Source organism: Phoxinus phoxinus, assembly GCF_949152265.1.
Source record: "Phoxinus phoxinus genome assembly, chromosome: 1".
In the NCBI taxonomy this organism is placed as follows: domain Eukaryota; kingdom Metazoa; phylum Chordata; class Actinopteri; order Cypriniformes; family Leuciscidae; genus Phoxinus; species Phoxinus phoxinus.
Window position 1 is genome coordinate 43,547,508 of NC_136876.1, and position 8,466 is coordinate 43,555,973.

Here is an 8,466-nt window from a genome sequence, read left to right on the forward strand (position 1 = left end):
AATGCCACACTAAAAAAAATGGTAACATCAAATGAACCTTTTTTGATCCAAGTCAAAAATATTAATTAACATCGGTAAATCAAGCTAAATACATTTTACCAACAAAACCATCTTTATGGGTCAAAACGGAGAAATAGCTCTTAGGTAACAGTTGAAGGTTACTACTATTTACAGAGCATATCTTTTTAACAGAATATTATTATGTTGGGCAAAATGAATGTGGGGCGGTAAGATAACATCATAGCAAGCAACACAATAACTGTCACCTTTATGTTCAGTTTAATTTAGTTCAAGGCCTTTTAGTTTGTATTTCTTCAGTTCATTCCTTCCTTTGATTCCCCGCCACTCTTTAGTTAATGGTCACATCATTATTAGTTAATTTGTTCCAACTGTGTTCTATTAATTTATCTTGTTTATTATATAGTTACACCCCTGTCTACACTCTAAGGCTCTGTTTACACGAGAACGCTCGCGGGTGAAAATGTAAAAATGGTTTATCGGATGTGCCTTTCGTTTACACGGCGACAGCGTTTTTGGGGCTTAAAAACGCAAAAAAGTGAAACCACCCTCCAGAGTGGAAATCTTAAAAACGCTCCACCATCGCATTCCCGTCTAAAGGGTAAAAACGCAAAAGTCTGCTAGACAGTGAAGGCATCGTGTACGCGTTTACGTCACAGGCATGCGCCAGTACAGGAAAATAACAAAACATTATCAACCTAAAATATAGCATTAATTTCATAGATATATATATATAAACACTAGATCTCTTAAGGCGGAGTCACTTCCGGCATCAAAGGGCGGCCATCTTGTCACAGGGAAGCTTTCTGTAAGGTGAGTGATCTGCACGAATACAAATACTCTTATCTCGCTGAACTCTTGACGGATTTACAAACGGTTTGGTTTCTTACAAACGTTATTAACGTGGCTATAATTCTGGGTGATTGAACATGTTGAAATATATAATATTATAATTATTCATAAGTATGCAGTGTCATAACTACATTTTTGACGTTTATAACAAACCAACCCGTTTGAAAATCGGTAGAAAATTGAGCAAGTTATGGTTATTTAAAAAGTACATGCACCATTAAAACAATGTTACGAGTGAGCGGGCCCCCTGTGGCAAGATGGCCGCCGTGTGCGGACGTCGACCTCCATTGGCCAGCAGCGCGGACGAGACATCTAGCCTTTATTATATGATATCTATGATTAATTTCATTGACAACATTTTTTTATAAAATTCTGTCATTTTTGAGCGACGCGCACCGAGGGTTAAAGCAGCAGCTTTACCGTATTAAACATGTGTGTCAGCGTCTCTTTCACTTTCAGTGCTTCACATCGCCACCTAGCCGCCTGGAGTGTACACTACATCGAATTTCACACACTTTTGCGTCACCATATGCACGCAGATTTCCCCCATAACGCTCGTCTAAATGCAGAATAAAAAGTGATAATGCAACGCCACTTTTGCGTTTTCTCTTCAGATCGTTTCCGTGTAAACATAGCCTTAGGGACTGTTTACACGACACTGTTTTCAACTAAAAACGTTTTTAAAAAATTACGGTATGCAATTTGTTTACATGACAACGGCGTTTTGAGTTCCTCGAAAAAGAGTAAACGGTAAAACGGTTTTGAAAACGGTATCCGTTTGAAGACGATGACGTCATGCACATGCGCATTACATGTTCAATCTATTGTGTTTCATCGCCACCTAATGGCCTGGCAGCAGAATACAGCATTTTTAGTCGTCTGTACAAGGAAAAACTTCTTCGTTTTAATCATATCGTTGCCGTGTAAACGTACCCTAAGTCTGGTCACGATCATGTTTAGGCCACATTTACACACAGCCGGGTATTTAGAGAAACGAATACTCAACTAAAATTACAACTTTACAATAAAGTTGTAATTTACATCAAACCCGCATAAATACGCCGTTGAGCGCCATCATAACCATGCCAAACCTATGGGTCGGCAGTGTAGGGAGACGGATAAAGCCATGCAAGCCAATCAGAATCCTCAGAATCGACAACAAAGAATAACACGAGCGACTTCCTGTTCACGGCGATCGCATGACGGTAAGCATTTTCTGGCGCATAATGTGACGTTTGAGAACCTAAAGCCCCGTTTCTCCCAGTTGATACGGCAACACATAACTGGCATTATCAGAAATCTCCACTTTTTCTGTGATAAAAAAGGGGTTTTCGTGTAAATGAGAGGCCAAACCAGAGGGACATAACTGCGTCTTCCCTTCGTGTAGCCTAAACGGGGCCTTAGTTAGTGTTTGCTAACGCCTGTTTACTTGCTATTAAACTTCGTTGAGAACTTTATTCATCTGTCTGCCTGCAAACACCCTGTGTGACACTAACATCGCAACAAGGAAAAATATTGTTCCAACATGATGAAATTCATATGATAAAATTTTAAGCAAGCCCATCCGTAACCTTGCCAATGAGTGTTTGTCTCCCTCCTCTCAAATGTTCTTCACTTGTTTACTCAGTATTGAGAAATGAGTCCTTCTGAACGTCCCTGATCAGCCATGTTCTGCCGCATTACTGCCCATCGTGTCTGTGGTGGCACAGATTAAAGCTGAATGGTACAAACCGATTTGGTATGCAACCGTTCTATTTTCAGTGACCTTTATGGAGACAGCCCTGAGGGCTTGGGTAATCTAATTTAGCTTGAATAATATTGCCTGTCATTAGGAAAAGCATACAGTCTATTCAGCTCCTCCTTCAGCATCGCTGCATATAATCTGAAACCAATCACCATTGTCTTTCCATTAGGAAGCTAAAGCGTTTAAAAGAATCAAATTGTTAGCCATTTATTTGAATTCAAAGGAGGCTAATGATACGCTCGAGACGAGATGAGATTGATTCTGCATTGTGACTGTCATGTACTTGAGACGTGTTCAGTAAAGTGTCCGCCGCATCAGCGATTGTGGACCGGTTTCCAGCTGTGCTGCGCGACGGTGTCACGCTGAGGTGAAGATGCTAGTGCGTTGATGTTGATTGTGACAGACTGGGCGAGATGTTTCTCATCTGCAGTTACGCTGTTGCTTGTAACCCTCGAACATCGGCTCTGTGTGATAAAACTCTACCACAAAAGAGCGTTGATCCTGTATACACACACACACACACACACACACACACACACACACACACACACACACACACACACATACACACACACACACAAGGTGTTGATTTACCAGAGAGTTCAAGGTTTGGCAGGCTAGCCTGGCGCTATTAGCAGAAACTAAAAAGCATCTTTCTTCTGCCAAATCGTGTACTTCCCTTGTGGAAAAAGAAGTGTGCTTAATTGTTTTGGACCGGTGTACTTTGAAACTTAAAGGGGTGGTTGATTATGATTTCACTTTTCTAACTTTAGCTAGTGTGTAATGTTGCTGTTTGAGCATAAACAACATCTGCAAAGTTACAACGCTCAAAGTTCAAAGCAAAGTAAGGACTAAAACACATTCCTCCTGGGTTAGTGACATTTTCAAACCTATAATTTACATAAACCCCGCTCCTGTAACGTGATTTATAGATTATCAAGACATAATATGCTAATCAGTGACTAGAAGATATCTACACATAAGCTACATACATTTATCAACTAACCATTCAGAAATGTCCTGTTGCTTCTACATGTTGTCACTTCTTCTCGAGTCTCTCCATCTTTCTGACTCCGGTTTGAACATAAAAGGCTAAAAGTTTTTTAAATTTTCAGTGCGTGTGTGTGTGTGAGGCAAAATGACGCGAGCTCTTGTAGCTCCGCCCCCTGTGCCGGGAGCAGCAGCTCATTTGCATTTAAAGGGACAGACACAAAACGGTGCGTTTTTCCTCACTCTCAAAAAGTGACAATTTTAACATGCTATATAAAAATATCTGTGGGGTATTTTGAGCTAAAACTTCACACACACACTCTGAGGACATCAGAGACTTATTTTACATCTTGTGAAAAGGGCATTATACCACTCCTTTAAACAGTGAACATTGGTTATGTACTCCTCCTAATTAGAAAGTCATTTCTGTCCTACCTGTGAGCGACAAATGGAATGGGTTGTGTTAAAAATGGGTTGCTAAATACTGAGCAGATGTTACACAAATTATGTGTTCTGCCTTGCTTTATCTCTGCAGGTGACATTTAAAAGACGCAGGTGTATTGAAAAGTGATGTTGTGATTCGCATCTTTTGAACAATTCTTTTTGATGATTTAGTCAAACCGGAGTCAGACAAAGATGGAGAGACTCAAGAAGAACTGACAACATGTAGAAGCAACAGGACATTTCTGAATGGTTAGTTGATGAATTTATTCATCAATGGTTAGTTGGCGGGGTTTATGTAAATTTTAGGGCTACTAACTTTTGTCACTAACCAGGGAGGAATGTCGTGTAGTCCCTAGTACCAGCCGTTTGTTGTAGTCCTTTTCTTTAAAAGCAAATATCTCCCTTTGCTTTGAACTTTAAGCGTTGTAACTTTGCAGATGTTGTTTATGCTCAAACAGCAACATTACACACTAACTTAACTTAGAAAAGTGAAATCATAATCAACCACCTTAACACTTTAGACTGGGAAACAACTGACATAAATGTGGTGGTCCACTGTATAATTCAGGCATCATGAGTGGAGGTGAATGAAAAGGTAAAAACAGCATCAAGAGAATCACAGTAAGAATCACAGTAAATAATCTATTCAAAACCAGCATACAGTCATGAATATTTTAGCCAATTTCCACCACATAAGAAAATAAAATCATGCTCTGGTAATGTCGAATGTCGAAATTATGACATTGGATGTCCGAATTATGAGATAAAGAGTCAAATTTGACAAACTAAATCATAATTTTAAGATAACAAGTCGTCAAAATTATGACTTATAAAAGTTGAAATTATGACATACTAAACTGAAATGATGACCTAAATTGAAATTATGTAAAAATGCCGAAATTATGAGAATGTCTGAATTATGAGATGAAAAGTCAAAATTAGGACATACAATCTTATTTTTTTAAAACATCAATTTTGAATTTCAACTTTTAATGTCATAATTTTCATAATTATGACAAAAGTCAAAATGATTAGTTAAAGGTCAGAATTATGACATAATTAATCGAAATTATAACTTAGAGGTTCAAAATAATGACTTCAAATGTAAATTAGCCTATAAGATAAAAAAAAAAATCTAAAATATGACCAATTATGAAATGAAGTCAAAATTTACATTCAAGTCATAATTATGAGATAAAATTCAAAAGTATGACAAAACGTGATTTATGAGATAAAAAGTTGAAATTATGACATCACTATCTCATGATTATGACTTTTAACTCATAATTTCGATTTAGTGTGCCATTTCAACTTTGTATAAATTTAGACTTTATAAGACTTCATAATTTAGACTTTTTAAGTAATAATTTTGACTTTTTAATCTCATAATTGACTTTTAAAGTGACAAATTTGGCTCCATCTCTTTTAAGACTTAGTATGTCATAATTATGATTTACCAGAGCATGATTATTTTTCTTACGTGGTGGAAATGGGCTTCCATGGTCATGCAATCATGGCCTTTAACATGGAAAATAACAATAAAGTAAAATAATTTCATCAGAACAATAACACTGAATAAAAGCGGAGATAAAAAAGCTGCCCAAATGTAGATGTAAATGCTCACTGTTGTTATGAAATAAGTGGTTCTTCTCTTTTAAAAATTCCTGAAAGACTGATGCAGGAGTGGTGTGTGTGTGTGTGTGTGTGTGTGTGTGTGTGTGTGTGTGTGTGTGTGTGTGTGTGTGTGTGTGTTGGAAACAACCCCTGCCCGCCATCTAAATCTCTGTCGCAGAGCCTGCGGATGAAAAATACATCTCCATCTCAATTATTATTTACACCACATGCATCAGGCTCAGGGTGCCGTTCCCCAACAGTAGGGTTGCTCAGCCTCAGGACGGCTGCTCTTTTTCCACCTTAATTTTGAGTTTTGGCCGGCGAAAGACTTGAAGAATGGGCCAGAATCTTGATAAGTGGGCCACAGTGTTTTCTAAGAAGCTCAGACTCGGTTTATGTTCTGCTGCATTATCAACACACAAGTGTAACTCAAATGCGGGGGACACTACAGATGTTCACATCTTCTACAAGTGAGTGGCAAAGAAAATGATTCAACAAATGGGCAGCTGTTTAGACATTTCTAGCATGTTTTATCTACGCTGATATCTAATGATCTGCAACTAACTGAAACATTCCTACTATGGTTTAAAGTACCTTGGTATTAGCATTATTCCTTACAGTTAATCTTTCAGAACTGAGGTATAACGTATACCCTCATGTATAATCATAAACTTTCTGTTGACTATTCTAATATGTGACCCTGGACCTCAAAAAACAGTCTTTTTTTTTTTTTTTTGGAGATTTATACATCACCTGAAAGCTGAATAAATAAGCTTTCCATTGATGTATGGTTTGTGAGAATGTTGTTTGAAGATCTGGAATCTGAGGGTGCAAAAAAATCGAAACATTTGAGAAAATCGCCTTTAAAGTTGAACATTTATGTTCGCGATTGTGCTGCATCCACTCACAAAAATACATTTTTGATATATTTACGGTAGGAAATTAACAAAATAACTTCATGGAACATGATCTTTACTTAATATCCTAATGATTTTTGGCATAAAAGAAAAATCAATCATTTTGACCCATACAATGTATTGTTGGCTATTGCCACAAATATACCCGTGCGACTCGTGACTGGTTTTGTGATCCAGGGTCACATATAATATACAGTAGCAACACCGCTAATGTAACCTCTGATCCTCTGTCAAGTGAGTTTATTGTTGTCCATCAAGGAATTTATTCAGTAAATGTGTTGCCATTGTAGTTTATGTGTATGTCTTGTTTTTGGGTAAAAACATGTATCTGTCTTAATTGAGGCCTCACATATGTTTTTAATGTGCATTTTAGAATGTATGCAGTTTTTTTTTTTTTTTTTTTGCGATATCCCAAAATATGCATAAAAATAGGTGGATGAAAAACATAGCTAGTGATGCTTGACATTGCAAGTGACACCAATAGCTCTTTATATTACGTAAGAAACCTACATAATAGAAAAATTCGAATGCAATTTTTTTAAATAAATGCTAACAATAAGAGACTAGAGTCTTAGTCTCCACCTAAAACTGAAATCCATTTTGATATCCAGGTATAGTTACAGCCTCTCACACTCACTGATGGGGGGGAAGTAGATCATTTACTAATAAAAGGATATTTCCCATGAGCCTCTTGGATCCAGCGATCAAGCAACAGTAGCACAGGAAATAATTAAACTGCTTTGGAAAATCAAGGCACAAGACAAAGGAACACAAGTCATCAACATCCAATCATGCAAGATGAAAATGAAAATCAAGACATGTAAACTGTTAAATGTCTTGGCCAATGCATTGCACCATGACAATTTATTTGTTAAGAGTCTGTCTTTTTCATCTCTAAATGTTTACTATAATAGATGAATCATCTGTGAGCTTCAACAACGGTGAAAATGACAATACTAATCCTATTCTATCTTCCACTGAAATCCATAGGTATACAAATTGCCTTTTATTTGTATAAGTTGTTTAGTTTTTTTTAGTTTTTTTTGTTTTACTTAATTGGAATGGTTCAAAACGTAAAGTTTTTGGCATTTGCGGAAAAAAAATCATGGATATTATTCGAAAAGGTTAAATGGTCCTGAAAAAATAATAGTCACACTTGTGCTTCTCGCGGTCAAAAATGACGGCATTGGAAATTAATGGGAAATGATTTTCATTTAGTGGAGACGTTTGGTACTGCGGCCACACAAAATCTGACTGAAAGCTAAGTTTTTTATATATAAATCTCAAATTTGGAACACAACTTGTTTAGATCTATGGCTTTGATTTTCTTGCAGTTTTAGAGTAAAACATTTTTTGGGAAAATATATATTTCATATAAAAAAATTTAAAGGCACACCGTGGAACTTTTGACCTAAAGAGTTGAAGCATATAAGTTGTTTTAAATGATTCCTCAGGGCAATATACAGTGTTTGACACTATCAATGCTCCGAGCGGGGCTGCCCTCTTGAAATACCGCCCATGTAAGTTTGGAGGAGACGGACCGTCTTTGGACAGGTCATGTGACCTGGAGAACGAATCATTTTACGACCGTCACGTGACCACAAGCTCTGATATGCTCAAGGAGCTCACGCTTTTGCTACTATTTTTCCGCCTGCTCGACTCCTGGCCATGGCTGAGGCAAGGAAAAGTTTAAAACTGCTCCTGAGGAGGCAAGAAAGAGAAAACGCGAGAGGGATCGTGCTCGCGGAAAAACAAGAAGCTCTCTTGTTTCTCCCTGGCTCTCCCGCGTCGTCCTCCGCATCCTCCTCCTGTTTCGGGAGGGGACTCTGAAGATTATTCAAGTGCGAAGAAAAAGATGACTGAAAATAAAACATAAACATCGGCATA